We start from the raw sequence: 25962 nt of genomic DNA, 5'->3' as shown, positions 1-25962 counted from the left end.
TGGCTTAGTTGGTCAAAGAGCCTGTTTAGTAAACAGAAAATCTTGAATTTGAATGCCAGCTATTCTTTCTTTATGTCAGTTTGGGGCTTCTTAACTCTCTAAGCAGGCTTTCTAATGTATCACACCTATTTGTCCTTTGTCTTAGTTGGTCAAAGAGCCTGTTTAGTAAACAGAAAATCTTGAATTTGAATGCCAGCAGTGCTATTCTTTCTTTATGTCAGTTTGGGGCTTCTTAACTCTCTAAGCAGGCTTTCTAATGTATCACACCTGTTTGTCCTTTGTCTTAGTTGGTCAAAGAGCCTGTTTAGTAAACAGAAAATCTTGAATTTGAATGCCAGCAGTCCTCTTCCTTCTTTATCTCAGTTTAGGGCTGTTTAACTCTCTAAGCAGGCTTTCTAATGTATCACACCTGTTTGTCCTTTGTCTTAGTAGGTCAAAGAGCCTATTTAGTAAATGGAAAATCTTGAATTTGAATGCCAGCAGTCCTTTTCCTTCTTTATCTCAGTTTAGGGCTGTTTAACTCTCTAAGCAGGCTTTTTAATGTTTCGCACCTGTTTGTCCTTTGGCTTAGTTGGTCAAAGAGCCTATTTAGTAAAAGGAAAATCTTGATTTTGAATGTCAGCAGTGCTTTCTATTCTTCATCTCATTTTGTGGGTTTTTACCCCAAAAAGAGGACTTTTACTCTTGTTTGTCATCAAATATTAATTTCCCACAGCCCTAATATAGTGCAATTGAGAAAAAAAATTGTCTGCTGTTGAAACACTTTAAAAGGAATTAGAGGATATAATTTTCTTTACAGAATATAGGATGGCATCAAGCTTTACAAATTAAAACGAGTGGATTTACAGATCTGACTCTGCAAAGTTTGATAGCAGCACAGGAGTATTGTAAACTTTCATGCTTGAAGTGTCCACCACTTGGGTTAAAAATGAAAACCAAACCATTCAACACGAAAGAAGAAGCAGATTAATACGACGAGGATGGGATTCGAACCCATGCATGCAGAGCACAATGGATTAGCAGTCCATCGCCTTAACCACTCGGCCACCTCATCTACATAGCACCCATGCATTTAGGTGGGAAGATGTTGAGAGGGTTTTTACCAGTCAGTGTTTTTTCACTGAAGATTGTATGTTGGCTTTTGTCAGAGTTGCCTTATCTCGTCAACTACAGTGCCTGTTGTTTGAAGTTAGCTTGGGGAAAACTCTATCAGAAATGAACCAGTGCTGAGGTTTTTAATATCAATTAGTCATAATTTTTCCTCCTTTTGGTTTTGCCATGGCATTTCTTCAATCTGTCTATTCTGTGTCATAACTTGGAAGCAAAACAAGTCCCAAATTTCAGCTGTGCTAAAAGATGGCTCATACAATTGCAAAACTTCAAAGCCTTTGTCCTCGATACAGCTTCTGTAAATTTGTCAGTCTTTTAAATGAATGCTCTTCAAAATTTACTTGGCTTCTTAAGTGTTATGACTGAGATTGAAATCTTACTCCATGTTTCTGCTCTACGTGGAATGGAACTCAAGCTCAATATTATTTTGCTACGCTAACCAGTTGAATGTTCGATTGGTGCTTCAATCTTCCTTGGATTTCAAATGCATTCCATCTTCTGGTGCTGTGGCTTAGTTGGTTAAAGCGCCTGTCTAGTAAACAGGAGATCGAATTGAGTTCGAATCTCAGCAGTGCCTTGTTTTCATCTCCTCACAAAGAAGCTTCCTATCTTAAAAATAGGTGTTTCACTTGCGACTGATAGTGCAATTGTGAGATTAAAAATCTCTTCTACCTAAGAGATATAAAGGAAGAAAGATGGCTTCAAGCATGACAATGTAAAACCAGTTGATTTAGTTTTGAAATGCATCCTTTCTATGCATCTCTAATGCATATCCAATGTATCTCACCTTTATGTCCTTTGGCTTAGTTGGTCAAAGAGCCTGTTTAGTAAACAGAAAATCTTGAATTTGAATGCCAGCTATTCTTTCTTTATGTCAGTTTGGGGCTTCTTAACTCTCTAAGCAGGCTTTCTAATGTATCACACCTATTTGTCCTTTGTCTTAGTTGGTCAAAGAGCCTGTTTAGTAAACAGAAAATCTTGAATTTGAATGCCAGCAGTGCTATTCTTTCTTTATGTCAGTTTGGGGCTTCTTAACTCTCTAAGCAGGCTTTCTAATGTATCACACCTGTTTGTCCTTTGTCTTAGTTGGTCAAAGAGCCTGTTTAGTAAACAGAAAATCTTGAATTTGAATGCCAGCAGTCCTCTTCCTTCTTTATCTCAGTTTAGGGCTGTTTAACTCTCTAAGCAGGCTTTCTAATGTATCACACCTGTTTGTCCTTTGTCTTAGTAGGTCAAAGAGCCTATTTAGTAAATGGAAAATCTTGAATTTGAATGCCAGCAGTCCTTTTCCTTCTTTATCTCAGTTTAGGGCTGTTTAACTCTCTAAGCAGGCTTTTTAATGTTTCGCACCTGTTTGTCCTTTGGCTTAGTTGGTCAAAGAGCCTATTTAGTAAAAGGAAAATCTTGATTTTGAATGTCAGCAGTGCTTTCTATTCTTCATCTCATTTTGTGGGTTTTTACCCCAAAAAGAGGACTTTTACTCTTGTTTGTCATCAAATATTAATTTCCCACAGCCCTAATATAGTGCAATTGAGAAAAAAAATTGTCTGCTGTTGAAACACTTTAAAAGGAATTAGAGGATATAATTTTCTTTACAGAATATAGGATGGCATCAAGCTTTACAAATTAAAACGAGTGGATTTACAGATCTGACTCTGCAAAGTTTGATAGCAGCACAGGAGTATTGTAAACTTTCATGCTTGAAGTGTCCACCACTTGGGTTAAAAATGAAAACCAAACCATTCAACACGAAAGAAGAAGCAGATTAATACGACGAGGATGGGATTCGAACCCATGCATGCAGAGCACAATGGATTAGCAGTCCATCGCCTTAACCACTCGGCCACCTCATCTACATAGCACCCATGCATTTAGGTGGGAAGATGTTGAGAGGGTTTTTACCAGTCAGTGTTTTTTCACTGAAGATTGTATGTTGGCTTTTGTCAGAGTTGCCTTATCTCGTCAACTACAGTGCCTGTTGTTTGAAGTTAGCTTGGGGAAAACTCTATCAGAAATGAACCAGTGCTGAGGTTTTTAATATCAATTAGTCATAATTTTTCCTCCTTTTGGTTTTGCCATGGCATTTCTTCAATCTGTCTATTCTGTGTCATAACTTGGAAGCAAAACAAGTCCCAAATTTCAGCTGTGCTAAAAGATGGCTCATACAATTGCAAAACTTCAAAGCCTTTGTCCTCGATACAGCTTCTGTAAATTTGTCAGTCTTTTAAATGAATGCTCTTCAAAATTTACTTGGCTTCTTAAGTGTTATGACTGAGATTGAAATCTTACTCCATGTTTCTGCTCTACGTGGAATGGAACTCAAGCTCAATATTATTTTGCTACGCTAACCAGTTGAATGTTCGATTGGTGCTTCAATCTTCCTTGGATTTCAAATGCATTCCATCTTCTGGTGCTGTGGCTTAGTTGGTTAAAGCGCCTGTCTAGTAAACAGGAGATCGAATTGAGTTCGAATCTCAGCAGTGCCTTGTTTTCATCTCCTCACAAAGAAGCTTCCTATCTTAAAAATAGGTGTTTCACTTGCGACTGATAGTGCAATTGTGAGATTAAAAATCTCTTCTACCTAAGAAATATAAAGGAAGAAAGATGGCTTCAAGCATGACAATGTAAAACCAGTTGATTTAGTTTTGAAATGCATCCTTTCTATGCATCTCTAATCCGTTTATCCAATGTATCTCACCTTTATGTCCTTTGGCTTAGTTGGTCAAAGAGCCTGTTTAGTAAACAGAAAATCTTGAATTTGAATGCCAGCTATTCTTTCTTTATGTCAGTTTGGGGCTTCTTAACTCTCTAAGCAGGCTTTCTAATGTATCACACCTATTTGTCCTTTGTCTTAGTTGGTCAAAGAGCCTGTTTAGTAAACAGAAAATCTTGAATTTGAATGCCAGCAGTGCTATTCTTTCTTTATGTCAGTTTGGGGCTTCTTAACTCTCTAAGCAGGCTTTCTAATGTATCACACCTGTTTGTCCTTTGTCTTAGTTGGTCAAAGAGCCTGTTTAGTAAACAGAAAATCTTGAATTTGAATGCCAGCAGTCCTCTTCCTTCTTTATCTCAGTTTAGGGCTGTTTAACTCTCTAAGCAGGCTTTCTAATGTATCACACCTGTTTGTCCTTTGTCTTAGTAGGTCAAAGAGCCTATTTAGTAAATGGAAAATCTTGAATTTGAATGCCAGCAGTCCTTTTCCTTCTTTATCTCAGTTTAGGGCTGTTTAACTCTCTAAGCAGGCTTTTTAATGTTTCGCACCTGTTTGTCCTTTGGCTTAGTTGGTCAAAGAGCCTATTTAGTAAAAGGAAAATCTTGATTTTGAATGTCAGCAGTGCTTTCTATTCTTCATCTCATTTTGTGGGTTTTTACCCCAAAAAGAGGACTTTTACTCTTGTTTGTCATCAAATATTAATTTCCCACAGCCCTAATATAGTGCAATTGAGAAAAAAAATTGTCTGCTGTTGAAACACTTTAAAAGGAATTAGAGGATATAATTTTCTTTACAGAATATAGGATGGCATCAAGCTTTACAAATTAAAACGAGTGGATTTACAGATCTGACTCTGCAAAGTTTGATAGCAGCACAGGAGTATTGTAAACTTTCATGCTTGAAGTGTCCACCACTTGGGTTAAAAATGAAAACCAAACCATTCAACACGAAAGAAGAAGCAGATTAATACGACGAGGATGGGATTCGAACCCATGCATGCAGAGCACAATGGATTAGCAGTCCATCGCCTTAACCACTCGGCCACCTCATCTACATAGCACCCATGCATTTAGGTGGGAAGATGTTGAGAGGGTTTTTACCAGTCAGTGTTTTTTCACTGAAGATTGTATGTTGGCTTTTGTCAGAGTTGCCTTATCTCGTCAACTACAGTGCCTGTTGTTTGAAGTTAGCTTGGGGAAAACTCTATCAGAAATGAACCAGTGCTGAGGTTTTTAATATCAATTAGTCATAATTTTTCCTCCTTTTGGTTTTGCCATGGCATTTCTTCAATCTGTCTATTCTGTGTCATAACTTGGAAGCAAAACAAGTCCCAAATTTCAGCTGTGCTAAAAGATGGCTCATACAATTGCAAAACTTCAAAGCCTTTGTCCTCGATACAGCTTCTGTAAATTTGTCAGTCTTTTAAATGAATGCTCTTCAAAATTTACTTGGCTTCTTAAGTGTTATGACTGAGATTGAAATCTTACTCCATGTTTCTGCTCTACGTGGAATGGAACTCAAGCTCAATATTATTTTGCTACGCTAACCAGTTGAATGTTCGATTGGTGCTTCAATCTTCCTTGGATTTCAAATGCATTCCATCTTCTGGTGCTGTGGCTTAGTTGGTTAAAGCGCCTGTCTAGTAAACAGGAGATCGAATTGAGTTCGAATCTCAGCAGTGCCTTGTTTTCATCTCCTCACAAAGAAGCTTCCTATCTTAAAAATAGGTGTTTCACTTGCGACTGATAGTGCAATTGTGAGATTAAAAATCTCTTCTACCTAAGAGATATAAAGGAAGAAAGATGGCTTCAAGCATGACAATGTAAAACCAGTTGATTTAGTTTTGAAATGCATCCTTTCTATGCATCTCTAATCCGTTTATCCAATGTATCTCACCTTTATGTCCTTTGGCTTAGTTGGTCAAAGAGCCTGTTTAGTAAACAGAAAATCTTGAATTTGAATGCCAGCTATTCTTTCTTTATGTCAGTTTGGGGCTTCTTAACTCTCTAAGCAGGCTTTCTAATGTATCACACCTATTTGTCCTTTGTCTTAGTTGGTCAAAGAGCCTGTTTAGTAAACAGAAAATCTTGAATTTGAATGCCAGCAGTGCTATTCTTTCTTTATGTCAGTTTGGGGCTTCTTAACTCTCTAAGCAGGCTTTCTAATGTATCACACCTGTTTGTCCTTTGTCTTAGTTGGTCAAAGAGCCTGTTTAGTAAACAGAAAATCTTGAATTTGAATGCCAGCAGTCCTCTTCCTTCTTTATCTCAGTTTAGGGCTGTTTAACTCTCTAAGCAGGCTTTCTAATGTATCACACCTGTTTGTCCTTTGTCTTAGTAGGTCAAAGAGCCTATTTAGTAAATGGAAAATCTTGAATTTGAATGCCAGCAGTCCTTTTCCTTCTTTATCTCAGTTTAGGGCTGTTTAACTCTCTAAGCAGGCTTTTTAATGTTTCGCACCTGTTTGTCCTTTGGCTTAGTTGGTCAAAGAGCCTATTTAGTAAAAGGAAAACCTTGATTTTGAATGTCAGCAGTGCTTTCTATTCTTCATCTCATTTTGTGGGTTTTTACCCCAAAAAGAGGACTTTTACTCTTGTTTGTCATCAAATATTAATTTCCCACAGCCCTAATATAGTGCAATTGAGAAAAAAAATTGTCTGCTGTTGAAACACTTTAAAAGGAATTAGAGGATATAATTTTCTTTACAGAATATAGGATGGCATCAAGCTTTACAAATTAAAACGAGTGGATTTACAGATCTGACTCTGCAAAGTTTGATAGCAGCACAGGAGTATTGTAAACTTTCATGCTTGAAGTGTCCACCACTTGGGTTAAAAATGAAAACCAAACCATTCAACATGAAAGAAGAAGCAGATTAATACGACGAGGATGGGATTCGAACCCATGCATGCAGAGCACAATGGATTAGCAGTCCATCGCCTTAACCACTCGGCCACCTCATCTACATAGCACACATGCATTTAGGTGGGAAGATGTTGAGAGGGTTTTTACCAGTCAGTGTTTTTTCACTGAAGATTGTATGTTGGCTTTTGTCAGAGTTGCCTTATCTCGTCAACTACAGTGCCTGTTGTTTGAAGTTAGCTTGGGGAAAACTCTATCAGAAATGAACCAGTGCTGAGGTTTTTAATATCAATTAGTCATAATTTTTCCTCCTTTTGGTTTTGCCATGGCATTTCTTCAATCTGTCTATTCTGTGTCATAACTTGGAAGCAAAACAAGTCCCAAATTTCAGCTGTGCTAAAAGATGGCTCATTCAATTGCAAAACTTCAAAGCCTTTGTCCTCGATACAGCTTCTGTAAATTTGTCAGTCTTTTAAATGAATGCTCTTCAAAATTTACTTGGCTTCTTAAGTGTTATGACTGAGATTGAAATCTTACTCCATGTTTCTGCTCTACGTGGAATGGAACTCAAGCTCAATATTATTTTGCTGCGCTAACCAGTTGAATGTTCGATTGGTGCTTCAATCTTCCTTGGATTTCAAATGCATTCCATCTTCTGGTGCTGTGGCTTAGTTGGTTAAAGCGCCTGTCTAGTAAACAGGAGATCCTGAGTTCGAATCTCAGCAGTGCCTTGTTTTCATCTCCTCACAAAGAAGCTTCCTATCTTAAAAATAGGTGTTTCACTTGCGACTGATAGTGCAATTGTGAGATTAAAAATCTATTCTACCTAAGAGATATAAAGGAAGAAAGATGGCTTCAAGCATGACAATGTAAAACCAGTTGATTTAGTTTTGAAATGCATCCTTTCTATGCATCTCTAATCCGTTTATCCAATGTATCTCACCTTTATGTCCTTTGGCTTAGTTGGTCAAAGAGCCTGTTTAGTAAACAGAAAATCTTGAATTTGAATGCCAGCTATTCTTTCTTTATGTCAGTTTGGGGCTTCTTAACTCTCTAAGCAGGCTTTCTAATGTATCACACCTATTTGTCCTTTGTCTTAGTTGGTCAAAGAGCCTGTTTAGTAAACAGAAAATCTTGAATTTGAATGCCAGCAGTGCTATTCTTTCTTTATGTCAGTTTGGGGCTTCTTAACTCTCTAAGCAGGCTTTCTAATGTATCACACCTGTTTGTCCTTTGTCTTAGTTGGTCAAAGAGCCTGTTTAGTAAACAGAAAATCTTGAATTTGAATGCCAGCAGTCCTCTTCCTTCTTTATCTCAGTTTAGGGCTGTTTAACTCTCTAAGCAGGCTTTCTAATGTATCACACCTGTTTGTCCTTTGTCTTAGTAGGTCAAAGAGCCTATTTAGTAAATGGAAAATCTTGAATTTGAATGCCAGCAGTCCTTTTCCTTCTTTATCTCAGTTTAGGGCTGTTTAACTCTCTAAGCAGGCTTTTTAATGTTTCGCACCTGTTTGTCCTTTGGCTTAGTTGGTCAAAGAGCCTATTTAGTAAAAGGAAAATCTTGATTTTGAATGTCAGCAGTGCTTTCTATTCTTCATCTCATTTTCTGGGTTTTTACCCCAAAAAGAGGACTTTTACTCTTGTTTGTCATCAAATATTAATTTCCCACAGCCCTAATATAGTGCAATTGAGAAAAAAAATTGTCTGCTGTTGAAACACTTTAAAAGGAATTAGAGGATATAATTTTCTTTACAGAATATAGGATGGCATCAAGCTTTACAAATTAAAACGAGTGGATTTACAGATCTGACTCTGCAAAGTTTGATAGCAGCACAGGAGTATTGTAAACTTTCATGCTTGAAGTGTCCACCACTTGGGTTAAAAATGAAAACCAAACCATTCAACACGAAAGAAGAAGCAGATTAATACGACGAGGATGGGATTCGAACCCATGCATGCAGAGCACAATGGATTAGCAGTCCATCGCCTTAACCACTCGGCCACCTCATCTACATAGCACCCATGCATTTAGGTGGGAAGATGTTGAGAGGGTTTTTACCAGTCAGTGTTTTTTCACTGAAGATTGTATGTTGGCTTTTGTCAGAGTTGCCTTATCTCGTCAACTACAGTGCCTGTTGTTTGAAGTTAGCTTGGGGAAAACTCTATCAGAAATGAACCAGTGCTGAGGTTTTTAATATCAATTAGTCATAATTTTTCCTCCTTTTGGTTTTGCCATGGCATTTCTTCAATCTGTCTATTCTGTGTCATAACTTGGAAGCAAAACAAGTCCCAAATTTCAGCTGTGCTAAAAGATGGCTCATTCAATTGCAAAACTTCAAAGCCTTTGTCCTCGATACAGCTTCTGTAAATTTGTCAGTCTTTTAAATGAATGCTCTTCAAAATTTACTTGGCTTCTTAAGTGTTATGACTGAGATTGAAATCTTACTCCATGTTTCTGCTCTACGTGGAATGGAACTCAAGCTCAATATTATTTTGCTACGCTAACCAGTTGAATGTTCGATTGGTGCTTCAATCTTCCTTGGATTTCAAATGCATTCCATCTTCTGGTGCTGTGGCTTAGTTGGTTAAAGCGCCTGTCTAGTAAACAGGAGATCCTGAGTTCGAATCTCAGCAGTGCCTTGTTTTCATCTCCTCACAAAGAAGCTTCCTATCTTAAAAATAGGTGTTTCACTTGCGACTGATAGTGCAATTGTGAGATTAAAAATCTCTTCTACCTAAGAGATATAAAGGAAGAAAGATGGCTTCAAGCATGACAATGTAAAACCAGTTGATTTAGTTTTGAAATGCATCCTTTCTATGCATCTCTAATCCGTTTATCCAATGTATCTCACCTTTATGTCCTTTGGCTTAGTTGGTCAAAGAGCCTGTTTAGTAAACAGAAAATCTTGAATTTGAATGCCAGCTATTCTTTCTTTATGTCAGTTTGGGGCTTCTTAACTCTCTAAGCAGGCTTTCTAATGTATCACACCTATTTGTCCTTTGTCTTAGTTGGTCAAAGAGCCTGTTTAGTAAACAGAAAATCTTGAATTTGAATGCCAGCAGTGCTATTCTTTCTTTATGTCAGTTTGGGGCTTCTTAACTCTCTAAGCAGGCTTTCTAATGTATCACACCTGTTTGTCCTTTGTCTTAGTTGGTCAAAGAGCCTGTTTAGTAAACAGAAAATCTTGAATTTGAATGCCAGCAGTCCTCTTCCTTCTTTATCTCAGTTTAGGGCTGTTTAACTCTCTAAGCAGGCTTTCTAATGTATCACACCTGTTTGTCCTTTGTCTTAGTTGGTCAAAGAGCCTATTTAGTAAATGGAAAATCTTGAATTTGAATGCCAGCAGTCCTTTTCCTTCTTTATCTCAGTTTAGGGCTGTTTAACTCTCTAAGCAGGCTTTTTAATGTTTCGCACCTGTTTGTCCTTTGGCTTAGTTGGTCAAAGAGCCTATTTAGTAAAAGGAAAACCTTGATTTTGAATGTCAGCAGTGCTTTCTATTCTTCATCTCATTTTCTGGGTTTTTACCCCAAAAAGAGGACTTTTACTCTTGTTTGTCATCAAATATTAATTTCCCACAGCCCTAATATAGTGCAATTGAGAAAAAAAATTGTCTGCTGTTGAAACACTTTAAAAAGAATTAGAGGATATAATTTTCTTTACAGAATATAGGATGGCATCAAGCTTTACAAATTAAAACGAGTGGATTTACAGATCTGACTCTGCAAAGTTTGATAGCAGCACAGGAGTATTGTAAACTTTCATGCTTGAAGTGTCCACCACTTGGGTTAAAAATGAAAACCAAACCATTCAACACGAAAGAAGAAGCAGATTAATACGACGAGGATGGGATTCGAACCCATGCATGCAGAGCACAATGGATTAGCAGTCCATCGCCTTAACCACTCGGCCACCTCATCTACATAGCACACATGCATTTAGGTGGGAAGATGTTGAGAGGGTTTTTACCAGTCAGTGTTTTTTCACTGAAGATTGTATGTTGGCTTTTGTCAGAGTTGCCTTATCTCGTCAACTACAGTGCCTGTTGTTTGAAGTTAGCTTGGGGAAAACTCTATCAGAAATGAACCAGTGCTGAGGTTTTTAATATCAATTAGTCATAATTTTTCCTCCTTTTGGTTTTGCCATGGCATTTCTTCAATCTGTCTATTCTGTGTCATAACTTGGAAGCAAAACAAGTCCCAAATTTCAGCTGTGCTAAAAGATGGCTCATTCAATTGCAAAACTTCAAAGCCTTTGTCCTCGATACAGCTTCTGTAAATTTGTCAGTCTTTTAAATGAATGCTCTTCAAAATTTACTTGGCTTCTTAAGTGTTATGACTGAGATTGAAATCTTACTCCATGTTTCTGCTCTACGTGGAATGGAACTCAAGCTCAATATTATTTTGCTGCGCTAACCAGTTGAATGTTCGATTGGTGCTTCAATCTTCCTTGGATTTCAAATGCATTCCATCTTCTGGTGCTGTGGCTTAGTTGGTTAAAGCGCCTGTCTAGTAAACAGGAGATCCTGAGTTCGAATCTCAGCAGTGCCTTGTTTTCATCTCCTCACAAAGAAGCTTCCTATCTTAAAAATAGGTGTTTCACTTGCGACTGATAGTGCAATTGTGAGATTAAAAATCTCTTCTACCTAAGAGATATAAAGGAAGAAAGATGGCTTCAAGCATGACAATGTAAAACCAGTTGATTTAGTTTTGAAATGCATCCTTTCTATGCATCTCTAATCCGTTTATCCAATGTATCTCACCTTTATGTCCTTTGGCTTAGTTGGTCAAAGAGCCTGTTTAGTAAACAGAAAATCTTGAATTTGAATGCCAGCTATTCTTTCTTTATGTCAGTTTGGGGCTTCTTAACTCTCTAAGCAGGCTTTCTAATGTATCACACCTATTTGTCCTTTGTCTTAGTTGGTCAAAGAGCCTGTTTAGTAAACAGAAAATCTTGAATTTGAATGCCAGCAGTGCTATTCTTTCTTTATGTCAGTTTGGGGCTTCTTAACTCTCTAAGCAGGCTTTCTAATGTATCACACCTGTTTGTCCTTTGTCTTAGTTGGTCAAAGAGCCTGTTTAGTAAACAGAAAATCTTGAATTTGAATGCCAGCAGTCCTCTTCCTTCTTTATCTCAGTTTAGGGCTGTTTAACTCTCTAAGCAGGCTTTCTAATGTATCACACCTGTTTGTCCTTTGTCTTAGTAGGTCAAAGAGCCTATTTAGTAAATGGAAAATCTTGAATTTGAATGCCAGCAGTCCTTTTCCTTCTTTATCTCAGTTTAGGGCTGTTTAACTCTCTAAGCAGGCTTTTTAATGTTTCGCACCTGTTTGTCCTTTGGCTTAGTTGGTCAAAGAGCCTATTTAGTAAAAGGAAAACCTTGATTTTGAATGTCAGCAGTGCTTTCTATTCTTCATCTCATTTTGTGGGTTTTTACCCCAAAAAGAGGACTTTTACTCTTGTTTGTCATCAAATATTAATTTCCCACAGCCCTAATATAGTGCAATTGAGAAAAAAAATTGTCTGCTGTTGAAACACTTTAAAAGGAATTAGAGGATATAATTTTCTTTACAGAATATAGGATGGCATCAAGCTTTACAAATTAAAACGAGTGGATTTACAGATCTGACTCTGCAAAGTTTGATAGCAGCACAGGAGTATTGTAAACTTTCATGCTTGAAGTGTCCACCACTTGGGTTAAAAATGAAAACCAAACCATTCAACACGAAAGAAGAAGCAGATTAATACGACGAGGATGGGATTCGAACCCATGCATGCAGAGCACAATGGATTAGCAGTCCATCGCCTTAACCACTCGGCCACCTCATCTACATAGCACACATGCATTTAGGTGGGAAGATGTTGAGAGGGTTTTTACCAGTCAGTGTTTTTTCACTGAAGATTGTATGTTGGCTTTTGTCAGAGTTGCCTTATCTCGTCAACTACAGTGCCTGTTGTTTGAAGTTAGCTTGGGGAAAACTCTATCAGAAATGAACCAGTGCTGAGGTTTTTAATATCAATTAGTCATAATTTTTCCTCCTTTTGGTTTTGCCATGGCATTTCTTCAATCTGTCTATTCTGTGTCATAACTTGGAAGCAAAACAAGTCCCAAATTTCAGCTGTGCTAAAAGATGGCTCATTCAATTGCAAAACTTCAAAGCCTTTGTCCTCGATACAGCTTCTGTAAATTTGTCAGTCTTTTAAATGAATGCTCTTCAAAATTTACTTGGCTTCTTAAGTGTTATGACTGAGATTGAAATCTTACTCCATGTTTCTGCTCTACGTGGAATGGAACTCAAGCTCAATATTATTTTGCTGCGCTAACCAGTTGAATGTTCGATTGGTGCTTCAATCTTCCTTGGATTTCAAATGCATTCCATCTTCTGGTGCTGTGGCTTAGTTGGTTAAAGCGCCTGTCTAGTAAACAGGAGATCCTGAGTTCGAATCTCAGCAGTGCCTTGTTTTCATCTCCTCACAAAGAAGCTTCCTATCTTAAAAATAGGTGTTTCACTTGCGACTGATAGTGCAATTGTGAGATTAAAAATCTCTTCTACCTAAGAGATATAAAGGAAGAAAGATGGCTTCAAGCATGACAATGTAAAACCAGTTGATTTAGTTTTGAAATGCATCCTTTCTATGCATCTCTAATGCATATCCAATGTATCTCACCTTTATGTCCTTTGGCTTAGTTGGTCAAAGAGCCTGTTTAGTAAACAGAAAATCTTGAATTTGAATGCCAGCTATTCTTTCTTTATGTCAGTTTGGGGCTTCTTAACTCTCTAAGCAGGCTTTCTAATGTATCACACCTATTTGTCCTTTGTCTTAGTTGGTCAAAGAGCCTGTTTAGTAAACAGAAAATCTTGAATTTGAATGCCAGCAGTGCTATTCTTTCTTTATGTCAGTTTGGGGCTTCTTAACTCTCTAAGCAGGCTTTCTAATGTATCACACCTGTTTGTCCTTTGTCTTAGTTGGTCAAAGAGCCTGTTTAGTAAACAGAAAATCTTGAATTTGAATGCCAGCAGTCCTCTTCCTTCTTTATCTCAGTTTAGGGCTGTTTAACTCTCTAAGCAGGCTTTCTAATGTATCACACCTGTTTGTCCTTTGTCTTAGTAGGTCAAAGAGCCTATTTAGTAAATGGAAAATCTTGAATTTGAATGCCAGCAGTCCTTTTCCTTCTTTATCTCAGTTTAGGGCTGTTTAACTCTCTAAGCAGGCTTTTTAATGTTTCGCACCTGTTTGTCCTTTGGCTTAGTTGGTCAAAGAGCCTATTTAGTAAAAGGAAAATCTTGATTTTGAATGTCAGCAGTGCTTTCTATTCTTCATCTCATTTTGTGGGTTTTTACCCCAAAAAGAGGACTTTTACTCTTGTTTGTCATCAAATATTAATTTCCCACAGCCCTAATATAGTGCAATTGAGAAAAAAAATTGTCTGCTGTTGAAACACTTTAAAAGGAATTAGAGGATATAATTTTCTTTACAGAATATAGGATGGCATCAAGCTTTACAAATTAAAACGAGTGGATTTACAGATCTGACTCTGCAAAGTTTGATAGCAGCACAGGAGTATTGTAAACTTTCATGCTTGAAGTGTCCACCACTTGGGTTAAAAATGAAAACCAAACCATTCAACACGAAAGAAGAAGCAGATTAATACGACGAGGATGGGATTCGAACCCATGCATGCAGAGCACAATGGATTAGCAGTCCATCGCCTTAACCACTCGGCCACCTCATCTACATAGCACCCATGCATTTAGGTGGGAAGATGTTGAGAGGGTTTTTACCAGTCAGTGTTTTTTCACTGAAGATTGTATGTTGGCTTTTGTCAGAGTTGCCTTATCTCGTCAACTACAGTGCCTGTTGTTTGAAGTTAGCTTGGGGAAAACTCTATCAGAAATGAACCAGTGCTGAGGTTTTTAATATCAATTAGTCATAATTTTTCCTCCTTTTGGTTTTGCCATGGCATTTCTTCAATCTGTCTATTCTGTGTCATAACTTGGAAGCAAAACAAGTCCCAAATTTCAGCTGTGCTAAAAGATGGCTCATTCAATTGCAAAACTTCAAAGCCTTTGTCCTCGATACAGCTTCTGTAAATTTGTCAGTCTTTTAAATGAATGCTCTTCAAAATTTACTTGGCTTCTTAAGTGTTATGACTGAGATTGAAATCTTACTCCATGTTTCTGCTCTACGTGGAATGGAACTCAAGCTCAATATTATTTTGCTACGCTAACCAGTTGAATGTTCGATTGGTGCTTCAATCTTCCTTGGATTTCAAATGCATTCCATCTTCTGGTGCTGTGGCTTAGTTGGTTAAAGCGCCTGTCTAGTAAACAGGAGATCCTGAGTTCGAATCTCAGCAGTGCCTTGTTTTCATCTCCTCACAAAGAAGCTTCCTATCTTAAAAATAGGTGTTTCACTTGCGACTGATAGTGCAATTGTGAGATTAAAAATCTCTTCTACCTAAGAGATATAAAGGAAGAAAGATGGCTTCAAGCATGACAATGTAAAACCAGTTGATTTAGTTTTGAAATGCATCCTTTCTATGCATCTCTAATCCGTTTATCCAATGTATCTCACCTTTATGTCCTTTGGCTTAGTTGGTCAAAGAGCCTGTTTAGTAAACAGAAAATCTTGAATTTGAATGCCAGCTATTCTTTCTTTATGTCAGTTTGGGGCTTCTTAACTCTCTAAGCAGGCTTTCTAATGTATCACACCTATTTGTCCTTTGTCTTAGTTGGTCAAAGAGCCTGTTTAGTAAACAGAAAATCTTGAATTTGAATGCCAGCAGTGCTATTCTTTCTTTATGTCAGTTTGGGGCTTCTTAACTCTCTAAGCAGGCTTTCTAATGTATCACACCTGTTTGTCCTTTGTCTTAGTTGGTCAAAGAGCCTGTTTAGTAAACAGAAAATCTTGAATTTGAATGCCAGCAGTCCTCTTCCTTCTTTATCTCAGTTTAGGGCTGTTTAACTCTCTAAGCAGGCTTTCTAATGTATCACACCTGTTTGTCCTTTGTCTTAGTAGGTCAAAGAGCCTATTTAGTAAATGGAAAATCTTGAATTTGAATGCCAGCAGTCCTTTTCCTTCTTTATCTCAGTTTAGGGCTGTTTAACTCTCTAAGCAGGCTTTTTAATGTTTCGCACCTGTTTGTCCTTTGGCTTAGTTGGTCAAAGAGCCTATTTAGTAAAAGGAAAATCTTGATTTTGAATGTCAGCAGTGCTTTCTATTCTTCATCTCATTTTGTGGGTTTTTACCCCAAAAAGAGGACTTTTACTCTTGTTTGTCATCAAATATTAATTTCCCACAGCCCTAATATAGTGCAATTGAGAAAAAAAATTGTCTGCTGTTGAAACACTTTAAAAGGAATTAGAGGATATAATTTTCTTTACAGAATATAGGATGGCATCAAGCTTTACAAATTAAAACGAGTGGATTTACAGATCTGACTCTGCAAAGTTTGATAGCAGCACAGGAGTATTGTAAACTTTCATGCTTGAAGTGTCCACCACTTGGGTTAAAAATGAAAACCAAACCATTCAACACGAAAGAAGAAGCAGATTAATACGACGAGGATGGGATTCGAACCCATGCATGCAGAGCACAATGGATTAGCAGTCCATCGCCTTAACCACTCGGCCACCTCATCTACATAGCACCCATGCATTTAGGTGGGAAGATGTTGAGAGGGTTTTTACCAGTCAGTGTTTTTTCACTGAAGATTGTATGTTGGCTTTTGTCAGAGTTGCCTTATCTCGTCAACTACAGTGCCTGTTGTTTGAAGTTAGCTTGGGGAAAACTCTATCAGAAATGAACCAGTGCTGAGGTTTTTAATATCAATTAGTCATAATTTTTCCTCCTTTTGGTTTTGCCATGGCATTTCTTCAATCTGTCTATTCTGTGTCATAACTTGGAAGCAAAACAAGTCCCAAATTTCAGCTGTGCTAAAAGATGGCTCATTCAATTGCAAAACTTCAAAGCCTTTGTCCTCGATACAGCTTCTGTAAATTTGTCAGTCTTTTAAATGAATGCTCTTCAAAATTTACTTGGCTTCTTAAGTGTTATGACTGAGATTGAAATCTTACTCCATGTTTCTGCTCTACGTGGAATGGAACTCAAGCTCAATATTATTTTGCTACGCTAACCAGTTGAATGTTCGATTGGTGCTTCAATCTTCCTTGGATTTCAAATGCATTCCATCTTCTGGTGCTGTGGCTTAGTTGGTTAAAGCGCCTGTCTAGTAAACAGGAGATCCTGAGTTCGAATCTCAGCAGTGCCTTGTTTTCATCTCCTCACAAAGAAGCTTCCTATCTTAAAAATAGGTGTTTCACTTGCGACTGATAGTGCAATTGTGAGATTAAAAATCTCTTCTACCTAAGAGATATAAAGGAAGAAAGATGGCTTCAAGCATGACAATGTAAAACCAGTTGATTTAGTTTTGAAATGCATCCTTTCTATGCATCTCTAATCCGTTTATCCAATGTATCTCACCTTTATGTCCTTTGGCTTAGTTGGTCAAAGAGCCTGTTTAGTAAACAGAAAATCTTGAATTTGAATGCCAGCTATTCTTTCTTTATGTCAGTTTGGGGCTTCTTAACTCTCTAAGCAGGCTTTCTAATGTATCACACCTATTTGTCCTTTGTCTTAGTTGGTCAAAGAGCCTGTTTAGTAAACAGAAAATCTTGAATTTGAATGCCAGCAGTGCTATTCTTTCTTTATGTCAGTTTGGGGCTTCTTAACTCTCTAAGCAGGCTTTCTAATGTATCACACCTGTTTGTCCTTTGTCTTAGTTGGTCAAAGAGCCTGTTTAGTAAACAGAAAATCTTGAATTTGAATGCCAGCAGTCCTCTTCCTTCTTTATCTCAGTTTAGGGCTGTTTAACTCTCTAAGCAGGCTTTCTAATGTATCACACCTGTTTGTCCTTTGTCTTAGTAGGTCAAAGAGCCTATTTAGTAAATGGAAAATCTTGAATTTGAATGCCAGCAGTCCTTTTCCTTCTTTATCTCAGTTTAGGGCTGTTTAACTCTCTAAGCAGGCTTTTTAATGTTTCGCACCTGTTTGTCCTTTGGCTTAGTTGGTCAAAGAGCCTATTTAGTAAAAGGAAAATCTTGATTTTGAATGTCAGCAGTGCTTTCTATTCTTCATCTCATTTTGAGGGTTTTTACCCCAAAAAGAGGACTTTTACTCTTGTTTGTCATCAAATATTAATTTCCCACAGCCCTAATATAGTGCAATTGAGAAAAAAAATTGTCTGCTGTTGAAACACTTTAAAAGGAATTAGAGGATATAATTTTCTTTACAGAATATAGGATGGCATCAAGCTTTACAAATTAAAACGAGTGGATTTACAGATCTGACTCTGCAAAGTTTGATAGCAGCACAGGAGTATTGTAAACTTTCATGCTTGAAGTGTCCACCACTTGGGTTAAAAATGAAAACCAAACCATTCAACACGAAAGAAGAAGCAGATTAATACGACGAGGATGGGATTCAAACCCATGCATGCAGAGCACAATGGATTAGCAGTCCATCGCCTTAACCACTCGGCCACCTCATCTACATAGCACCCATGCATTTAGGTGGGAAGATGTTGAGAGGGTTTTTACCAGTCAGTGTTTTTTCACTGAAGATTGTATGTTGGCTTTTGTCAGAGTTGCCTTATCTCGTCAACTACAGTGCCTGTTGTTTGAAGTTAGCTTGGGGAAAACTCTATCAGAAATGAACCAGTGCTGAGGTTTTTAATATCAATTAGTCATAATTTTTCCTCCTTTTGGTTTTGCCATGGCATTTCTTCAATCTGTCTATTCTGTGTCATAACTTGGAAGCAAAACAAGTCCCAAATTTCAGCTGTGCTAAAAGATGGCTCATTCAATTGCAAAACTTCAAAGCCTTTGTCCTCGATACAGCTTCTGTAAATTTGTCAGTCTTTTAAATGAATGCTCTTCAAAATTTACTTGGCTTCTTAAGTGTTATGACTGAGATTGAAATCTTACTCCATGTTTCTGCTCTACGTGGAATGGAACTCAAGCTCAATATTATTTTGCTACGCTAACCAGTTGAATGTTCGATTGGTGCTTCAATCTTCCTTGGATTTCAAATGCATTCCATCTTCTGTTGCTGTGGCTTAGTTGGTTAAAGCGCCTGTCTAGTAAACAGGAGATCCTGAGTTCGAATCTCAGCAGTGCCTTGTTCTCATCTCCTCACAAAGAAGCTTCCTATCTTAAAAATAGGTGTTTCACTTGCGACTGATAGTGCAATTGTGAGATTAAAAATCTCTTCTACCTAAGAGATATAAAGGAAGAAAGATGGCTTCAAGCATGACAATGTAAAACCAGTTGATTTAGTTTTGAAATGCATCCTTTCTATGCATCTCTAATCCGTTTATCCAATGTATCTCACCTTTATGTCCTTTGGCTTAGTTGGTCAAAGAGCCTGTTTAGTAAACAGAAAATCTTGAATTTGAATGCCAGCTATTCTTTCTTTATGTCAGTTTGGGGCTTCTTAACTCTCTAAGCAGGCTTTCTAATGTATCACACCTATTTGTCCTTTGTCTTAGTTGGTCAAAGAGCCTGTTTAGTAAACAGAAAATCTTGAATTTGAATGCCAGCAGTGCTATTCTTTCTTTATGTCAGTTTGGGGCTTCTTAACTCTCTAAGCAGGCTTTCTAATGTATCACACCTGTTTGTCCTTTGTCTTAGTTGGTCAAAGAGCCTGTTTAGTAAACAGAAAATCTTGAATTTGAATGCCAGCAGTCCTCTTCCTTCTTTATCTCAGTTTAGGGCTGTTTAACTCTCTAAGCAGGCTTTCTAATGTATCACACCTGTTTGTCCTTTGTCTTAGTAGGTCAAAGAGCCTATTTAGTAAATGGAAAATCTTGAATTTGAATGCCAGCAGTCCTTTTCCTTCTTTATCTCAGTTTAGGGCTGTTTAACTCTCTAAGCAGGCTTTTTAATGTTTCGCACCTGTTTGTCCTTTGGCTTAGTTGGTCAAAGAGCCTATTTAGTAAAAGGAAAACCTTGATTTTGAATGTCAGCAGTGCTTTCTATTCTTCATCTCATTTTGTGGGTTTTTACCCCAAAAAGAGGACTTTTACTCTTGTTTGTCATCAAATATTAATTTCCCACAGCCCTAATATAGTGCAATTGAGAAAAAAAATTGTCTGCTGTTGAAACACTTTAAAAGGAATTAGAGGATATAATTTTCTTTACAGAATATAGGATGGCATCAAGCTTTACAAATTAAAACGAGTGGATTTACAGATCTGACTCTGCAAAGTTTGATAGCAGCACAGGAGTATTGTAAACTTTCATGCTTGAAGTGTCCACCACTTGGGTTAAAAATGAAAACCAAACCATTCAACACGAAAGAAGAAGCAGATTAATACGACGAGGATGGGATTCGAACCCATGCATGCAGAGCACAATGGATTAGCAGTCCATCGCCTTAACCACTCGGCCACCTCATCTACATAGCACCCATGCATTTAGGTGGGAAGATGTTGAGAGGGTTTTTACCAGTCAGTGTTTTTTCACTGAAGATTGTATGTTGGCTTTTGTCAGAGTTGCCTTATCTCGTCAACTACAGTGCCTGTTGTTTGAAGTTAGCTTGGGGAAAACTCTATCAGAAATGAACCAGTGCTGAGGTTTTTAATATCAATTAGTCATAATTTTTCCTCCTTTTGGTTTTGCCATGGCATTTCTTCAATCTGTCTATTCTGTGTCATAACTTGGAAGCAAAACAAGTCCCAAATTTCAGCTGTGCTAAAAGATGGCTCATTCAATTGCAAAACTTCAAAGCCTTTGTCCTCGATACAGCTTCTGTAAATTTGTCAGTCTTTTAAATGAATGCTCTTCAAAATTTACTTGGCTTCTTAAGTGTTATGACTGAGATTGAAATCTTACTCCATGTTTCTGCTCTACGTGGAATGGAACTCAAGCTCAATATTATTTTGCTACGCTAACCAGTTGAATGTTCGATTGGTGCTTCAATCTTCCTTGGATTTCAAATGCATTCCATCTTCTGGTGCTGTGGCTTAGTTGGTTAAAGCGCCTGTCTAGTAAACAGGAGATCCTGAGTTCGAATCTCAGCAGTGCCTTGTTTTCATCTCCTCACAAAGAAGCTTCCTATCTTAAAAATAGGTGTTTCACTTGCGACTGATAGTGCAATTGTGAGATTAAAAATCTCTTCTACCTAAGAGATATAAAGGAAGAAAGATGGCTTCAAGCATGACAATGTAAAACCAGTTGATTTAGTTTTGAAATGCTTCCTTTCTATGCATCTCTAATCCGTTTATCCAATGTATCTCACCTTTATGTCCTTTGGCTTAGTTGGTCAAAGAGCCTGTTTAGTAAACAGAAAATCTTGAATTTGAATGCCAGCTATTCTTTCTTTATGTCAGTTTGGGGCTTCTTAACTCTCTAAGCAGGCTTTCTAATGTATCACACCTATTTGTCCTTTGTCTTAGTTGGTCAAAGAGCCTGTTTAGTAAACAGAAAATCTTGAATTTGAATGCCAGCAGTGCTATTCTTTCTTTATGTCAGTTTGGGGCTTCTTAACTCTCTAAGCAGGCTTTCTAATGTATCACACCTGTTTGTCCTTTGTCTTAGTTGGTCAAAGAGCCTGTTTAGTAAACAGAAAATCTTGAATTTGAATGCCAGCAGTCCTCTTCCTTCTTTATCTCAGTTTAGGGCTGTTTAACTCTCTAAGCAGGCTTTCTAATGTATCACACCTGTTTGTCCTTTGTCTTAGTAGGTCAAAGAGCCTATTTAGTAAATGGAAAATCTTGAATTTGAATGCCAGCAGTCCTTTTCCTTCTTTATCTCAGTTTAGGGCTGTTTAACTCTCTAAGCAGGCTTTTTAATGTTTCGCACCTGTTTGTCCTTTGGCTTAGTTGGTCAAAGAGCCTATTTAGTAAAAGGAAAATCTTGATTTTGAATGTCAGCAGTGCTTTCTATTCTTCATCTCATTTTGTGGGTTTTTACCCCAAAAAGAGGACTTTTACTCTTGTTTGTCATCAAATATTAATTTCCCACAGCCCTAATATAGTGCAATTGAGAAAAAAAATTGTCTGCTGTTGAAACACTTTAAAAGGAATTAGAGGATATAATTTTCTTTACAGAATATAGGATGGCATCAAGCTTTACAAATTAAAACGAGTGGATTTACAGATCTGACTCTGCAAAGTTTGATAGCAGCACAGGAGTATTGTAAACTTTCATGCTTGAAGTGTCCACCACTTGGGTTAAAAATGAAAACCAAACCATTCAACACGAAAGAAGAAGCAGATTAATACGACGAGGATGGGATTCGAACCCATGCATGCAGAGCACAATGGATTAGCAGTCCATCGCCTTAACCACTCGGCCACCTCATCTACATAGCACCCATGCATTTAGGTGGGAAGATGTTGAGAGGGTTTTTACCAGTCAGTGTTTTTTCACTGAAGATTGTATGTTGGCTTTTGTCAGAGTTGCCTTATCTCGTCAACTACAGTGCCTGTTGTTTGAAGTTAGCTTGGGGAAAACTCTATCAGAAATGAACCAGTGCTGAGGTTTTTAATATCAATTAGTCATAATTTTTCCTCCTTTTGGTTTTGCCATGGCATTTCTTCAATCTGTCTATTCTGTGTCATAACTTGGAAGCAAAACAAGTCCCAAATTTCAGCTGTGCTAAAAGATGGCTCATTCAATTGCAAAACTTCAAAGCCTTTGTCCTCGATACAGCTTCTGTAAATTTGTCAGTCTTTTAAATGAATGCTCTTCAAAATTTACTTGGCTTCTTAAGTGTTATGACTGAGATTGAAATCTTACTCCATGTTTCTGCTCTACGTGGAATGGAACTCAAGCTCAATATTATTTTGCTACGCTAACCAGTTGAATGTTCGATTGGTGCTTCAATCTTCCTTGGATTTCAAATGCATTCCATCTTCTGGTGCTGTGGCTTAGTTGGTTAAAGCGCCTGTCTAGTAAACAGGAGATCCTGAGTTCGAATCTCAGCAGTGCCTTGTTCTCATCTCCTCACAAAGAAGCTTCCTATCTTAAAAATAGGTGTTTCACTTGCGACTGATAGTGCAATTGTGAGATTAAAAATCTCTTCTACCTAAGAGATATAAAGGAAGAAAGATGGCTTCAAGCATGACAATGTAAAACCAGTTGATTTAGTTTTGAAATGCATCCTTTCTATGCATCTCTAATCCGTTTATCCAATGTATCTCACCTTTATGTCCTTTGGCTTAGTTGGTCAAAGAGCCTGTTTAGTAAACAGAAAATCTTGAATTTGAATGCCAGCTATTCTTTCTTTATGTCAGTTTGGGGCTTCTTAACTCTCTAAGCAGGCTTTCTAATGTATCACACCTATTTGTCCTTTGTCTTAGTTGGTCAAAGAGCCTGTTTAGTAAACAGAAAATCTTGAATTTGAATGCCAGCAGTGCTATTCTTTCTTTATGTCAGTTTGGGGCTTCTTAACTCTCTAAGCAGGCTTTCTAATGTATCACACCTGTTTGTCCTTTGTCTTAGTTGGTCAAAGAGCCTGTTTAGTAAACAGAAAATCTTGAATTTGAATGCCAGCAGTCCTCTTCCTTCTTTATCTCAGTTTAGGGCTGTTTAACTCTCTAAGCAGGCTTTCTAATGTATCACACCTGTTTGTCCTTTGTCTTAGTAGGTCAAAGAGCCTATTTAGTAAATGGAAAATCTTGAATTTGAATGCCAGCAGTCCTTTTCCTTCTTTATCTCAGTTTAGGGCTGTTTAACTCTCTAAGCAGGCTTTTTAATGTTTCGCACCTGTTTGTCCTTTGGCTTAGTTGGTCAAAGAGCCTATTTAGTAAAAGGAAAATCTTGATTTTGAATGTCAGCAGTGCTTTCTATTCTTCATCTCATTTTGTGGGTTTTTACCCCAAAAAGAGGACTTTTACTCTTGTTTGTCATCAAATATTAATTTCCCACAGCCCTAATATAGTGCAATTGAGAAAAAAAATTGTCTGCTGTTGAAACACTTTAAAAGGAATTAGAGGATATAATTTTCTTTACAGAATATAGGATGGCATCAAGCTTTACAAATTAAAACGAGTGGATTTACAGATCTGACTCTGCAAAGTTTGATAGCAGCACAGGAGTATTGTAAACTTTCATGCTTGAAGTGTCCACCACTTGGGTTAAAAATGAAAACCAAACCATTCAACACGAAAGAAGAAGCAGATTAATACGACGAGGATGGGATTCGAACCCATGCATGCAGAGCACAATGGATTAGCAGTCCATCGCCTTAACCACTCGGCCACCTCATCTACATAGCACCCATGCATTTAGGTGGGAAGATGTTGAGAGGGTTTTTACCAGTCAGTGTTTTTTCACTGAAGATTGTATGTTGGCTTTTGTCAGAGTTGCCTTATCTCGTCAACTACAGTGCCTGTTGTTTGAAGTTAGCTTGGGGAAAACTCTATCAGAAATGAACCAGTGCTGAGGTTTTTAATATCAATTAGTCATAATTTTTCCTCCTTTTGGTTTTGCCATGGCATTTCTTCAATCTGTCTATTCTGTGTCATAACTTGGAAGCAAAACAAGTCCCAAATTTCAGCTGTGCTAAAAGATGGCTCATTCAATTGCAAAACTTCAAAGCCTTTGTCCTCGATACAGCTTCTGTAAATTTGTCAGTCTTTTAAATGAATGCTCTTCAAAATTTACTTGGCTTCTTAAGTGTTATGACTGAGATTGAAATCTTACTCCATGTTTCTGCTCTACGTGGAATGGAACTCAAGCTCAATATTATTTTGCTACGCTAACCAGTTGAATGTTCGATTGGTGCTTCAATCTTCCTTGGATTTCAAATGCATTCCATCTTCTGGTGCTGTGGCTTAGTTGGTTAAAGCGCCTGTCTAGTAAACAGGAGATCCTGAGTTCAAATCTCAGCAGTGCCTTGTTTTCATCTCCTCACAAAGAAGCTTCCTATCTTAAAAATAGGTGTTTCACTTGCGACTGATAGTGCAATTGTGAGATTAAAAATCTCTTCTACCTAAGAGATATAAAGGAAGAAAGATGGCTTCAAGCATGACAATGTAAAACCAGTTGATTTAGTTTTGAAATGCATCCTTTCTATGCATCTCTAATCCGTTTATCCAATGTATCTCACCTTTATGTCCTTTGGCTTAGTTGGTCAAAGAGCCTGTTTAGTAAACAGAAAATCTTGAATTTGAATGCCAGCTATTCTTTCTTTATGTCAGTTTGGGGCTTCTTAACTCTCTAAGCAGGCTTTCTAATGTATCACACCTATTTGTCCTTTGTCTTAGTTGGTCAAAGAGCCTGTTTAGTAAACAGAAAATCTTGAATTTGAATGCCAGCAGTGCTATTCTTTCTTTATGTCAGTTTGGGGCTTCTTAACTCTCTAAGCAGGCTTTCTAATGTATCACACCTGTTTGTCCTTTGTCTTAGTTGGTCAAAGAGCCTGTTTAGTAAACAGAAAATCTTGAATTTGAATGCCAGCAGTCCTCTTCCTTCTTTATCTCAGTTTAGGGCTGTTTAACTCTCTAAGCAGGCTTTCTAATGTATCACACCTGTTTGTCCTTTGTCTTAGTAGGTCAAAGAGCCTATTTAGTAAATGGAAAATCTTGAATTTGAATGCCAGCAGTCCTTTTCCTTCTTTATCTCAGTTTAGGGCTGTTTAACTCTCTAAGCAGGCTTTTTAATGTTTCGCACCTGTTTGTCCTTTGGCTTAGTTGGTCAAAGAGCCTATTTAGTAAAAGGAAAACCTTGATTTTGAATGTCAGCAGTGCTTTCTATTCTTCATCTCATTTTGTGGGTTTTTACCCCAAAAAGAGGACTTTTACTCTTGTTTGTCATCAAATATTAATTTCCCACAGCCCTAATATAGTGCAATTGAGAAAAAAAATTGTCTGCTGTTGAAACACTTTAAAAGGAATTAGAGGATATAATTTTCTTTACAGAATATAGGATGGCATCAAGCTTTACAAATTAAAACGAGTGGATTTACAGATCTGACTCTGCAAAGTTTGATAGCAGCACAGGAGTATTGTAAACTTTCATGCTTGAAGTGTCCACCACTTGGGTTAAAAATGAAAACCAAACCATTCAACACGAAAGAAGAAGCAGATTAATACGACGAGGATGGGATTCGAACCCATGCATGCAGAGCACAATGGATTAGCAGTCCATCGCCTTAACCACTCGGCCACCTCATCTACATAGCACCCATGCATTTAGGTGGGAAGATGTTGAGAGGGTTTTTACCAGTCAGTGTTTTTTCACTGAAGATTGTATGTTGGCTTTTGTCAGAGTTG

At 37.6% G+C, this 25962-nt stretch overlaps 21 non-coding genes across 21 annotated transcripts; 8 read left to right on the top strand and 13 right to left on the bottom strand.

Moving 5' to 3' along the window:
- Positions 1–972: 972 nt before the first annotated feature.
- TRNAS-GCU (transfer RNA serine (anticodon GCU)) lies at positions 973–1054 on the bottom strand. Its single transcript has one exon. It is a non-coding gene; the product is annotated as a tRNA-Ser (tRNA).
- Positions 1055–2881: 1827 nt separating this feature from the next.
- On the bottom strand, positions 2882–2963 carry TRNAS-GCU (transfer RNA serine (anticodon GCU)). Its single transcript has one exon. It is a non-coding gene; the product is annotated as a tRNA-Ser (tRNA).
- A 1829-nt stretch (positions 2964–4792) lies between these two features.
- TRNAS-GCU (transfer RNA serine (anticodon GCU)) lies at positions 4793–4874 on the bottom strand. Its single transcript has one exon. It is a non-coding gene; the product is annotated as a tRNA-Ser (tRNA).
- Positions 4875–6703: 1829 nt separating this feature from the next.
- TRNAS-GCU (transfer RNA serine (anticodon GCU)) lies at positions 6704–6785 on the bottom strand. Its single transcript has one exon. It is a non-coding gene; the product is annotated as a tRNA-Ser (tRNA).
- A 556-nt stretch (positions 6786–7341) lies between these two features.
- On the top strand, positions 7342–7415 carry TRNAT-AGU (transfer RNA threonine (anticodon AGU)). The gene has a single exon. It is a non-coding gene; the product is annotated as a tRNA-Thr (tRNA).
- Positions 7416–8611: 1196 nt separating this feature from the next.
- Positions 8612–8693, bottom strand: TRNAS-GCU (transfer RNA serine (anticodon GCU)). Its single transcript has one exon. It is a non-coding gene; the product is annotated as a tRNA-Ser (tRNA).
- A 556-nt stretch (positions 8694–9249) lies between these two features.
- TRNAT-AGU (transfer RNA threonine (anticodon AGU)) lies at positions 9250–9323 on the top strand. The gene has a single exon. It is a non-coding gene; the product is annotated as a tRNA-Thr (tRNA).
- Positions 9324–10519: 1196 nt separating this feature from the next.
- TRNAS-GCU (transfer RNA serine (anticodon GCU)) lies at positions 10520–10601 on the bottom strand. Its single transcript has one exon. It is a non-coding gene; the product is annotated as a tRNA-Ser (tRNA).
- Positions 10602–11157: 556 nt separating this feature from the next.
- On the top strand, positions 11158–11231 carry TRNAT-AGU (transfer RNA threonine (anticodon AGU)). Its single transcript has one exon. It is a non-coding gene; the product is annotated as a tRNA-Thr (tRNA).
- Positions 11232–12427: 1196 nt separating this feature from the next.
- On the bottom strand, positions 12428–12509 carry TRNAS-GCU (transfer RNA serine (anticodon GCU)). The gene has a single exon. It is a non-coding gene; the product is annotated as a tRNA-Ser (tRNA).
- Positions 12510–13065: 556 nt separating this feature from the next.
- Positions 13066–13139, top strand: TRNAT-AGU (transfer RNA threonine (anticodon AGU)). The gene has a single exon. It is a non-coding gene; the product is annotated as a tRNA-Thr (tRNA).
- A 1194-nt stretch (positions 13140–14333) lies between these two features.
- On the bottom strand, positions 14334–14415 carry TRNAS-GCU (transfer RNA serine (anticodon GCU)). Its single transcript has one exon. It is a non-coding gene; the product is annotated as a tRNA-Ser (tRNA).
- Positions 14416–14971: 556 nt separating this feature from the next.
- On the top strand, positions 14972–15045 carry TRNAT-AGU (transfer RNA threonine (anticodon AGU)). Its single transcript has one exon. It is a non-coding gene; the product is annotated as a tRNA-Thr (tRNA).
- Positions 15046–16241: 1196 nt separating this feature from the next.
- TRNAS-GCU (transfer RNA serine (anticodon GCU)) lies at positions 16242–16323 on the bottom strand. Its single transcript has one exon. It is a non-coding gene; the product is annotated as a tRNA-Ser (tRNA).
- Positions 16324–16879: 556 nt separating this feature from the next.
- Positions 16880–16953, top strand: TRNAT-AGU (transfer RNA threonine (anticodon AGU)). Its single transcript has one exon. It is a non-coding gene; the product is annotated as a tRNA-Thr (tRNA).
- A 3104-nt stretch (positions 16954–20057) lies between these two features.
- On the bottom strand, positions 20058–20139 carry TRNAS-GCU (transfer RNA serine (anticodon GCU)). Its single transcript has one exon. It is a non-coding gene; the product is annotated as a tRNA-Ser (tRNA).
- A 556-nt stretch (positions 20140–20695) lies between these two features.
- Positions 20696–20769, top strand: TRNAT-AGU (transfer RNA threonine (anticodon AGU)). Its single transcript has one exon. It is a non-coding gene; the product is annotated as a tRNA-Thr (tRNA).
- Positions 20770–21965: 1196 nt separating this feature from the next.
- On the bottom strand, positions 21966–22047 carry TRNAS-GCU (transfer RNA serine (anticodon GCU)). The gene has a single exon. It is a non-coding gene; the product is annotated as a tRNA-Ser (tRNA).
- Positions 22048–22603: 556 nt separating this feature from the next.
- On the top strand, positions 22604–22677 carry TRNAT-AGU (transfer RNA threonine (anticodon AGU)). The gene has a single exon. It is a non-coding gene; the product is annotated as a tRNA-Thr (tRNA).
- Positions 22678–23873: 1196 nt separating this feature from the next.
- TRNAS-GCU (transfer RNA serine (anticodon GCU)) lies at positions 23874–23955 on the bottom strand. Its single transcript has one exon. It is a non-coding gene; the product is annotated as a tRNA-Ser (tRNA).
- Positions 23956–25781: 1826 nt separating this feature from the next.
- TRNAS-GCU (transfer RNA serine (anticodon GCU)) lies at positions 25782–25863 on the bottom strand. The gene has a single exon. It is a non-coding gene; the product is annotated as a tRNA-Ser (tRNA).
- Between the last annotated feature and the right edge of the window lie 99 nt (positions 25864–25962).

The sequence above is a fragment of the Dendrobates tinctorius genome, unplaced genomic scaffold (assembly GCF_039654945.1).
Source record: "Dendrobates tinctorius isolate UK_male_01 unplaced genomic scaffold, ASM3965494v1 ptg000254l, whole genome shotgun sequence".
Classification (NCBI taxonomy): domain Eukaryota; kingdom Metazoa; phylum Chordata; class Amphibia; order Anura; family Dendrobatidae; genus Dendrobates; species Dendrobates tinctorius.
This window is presented reverse-complemented; position numbering and strand designations above follow the sequence as displayed.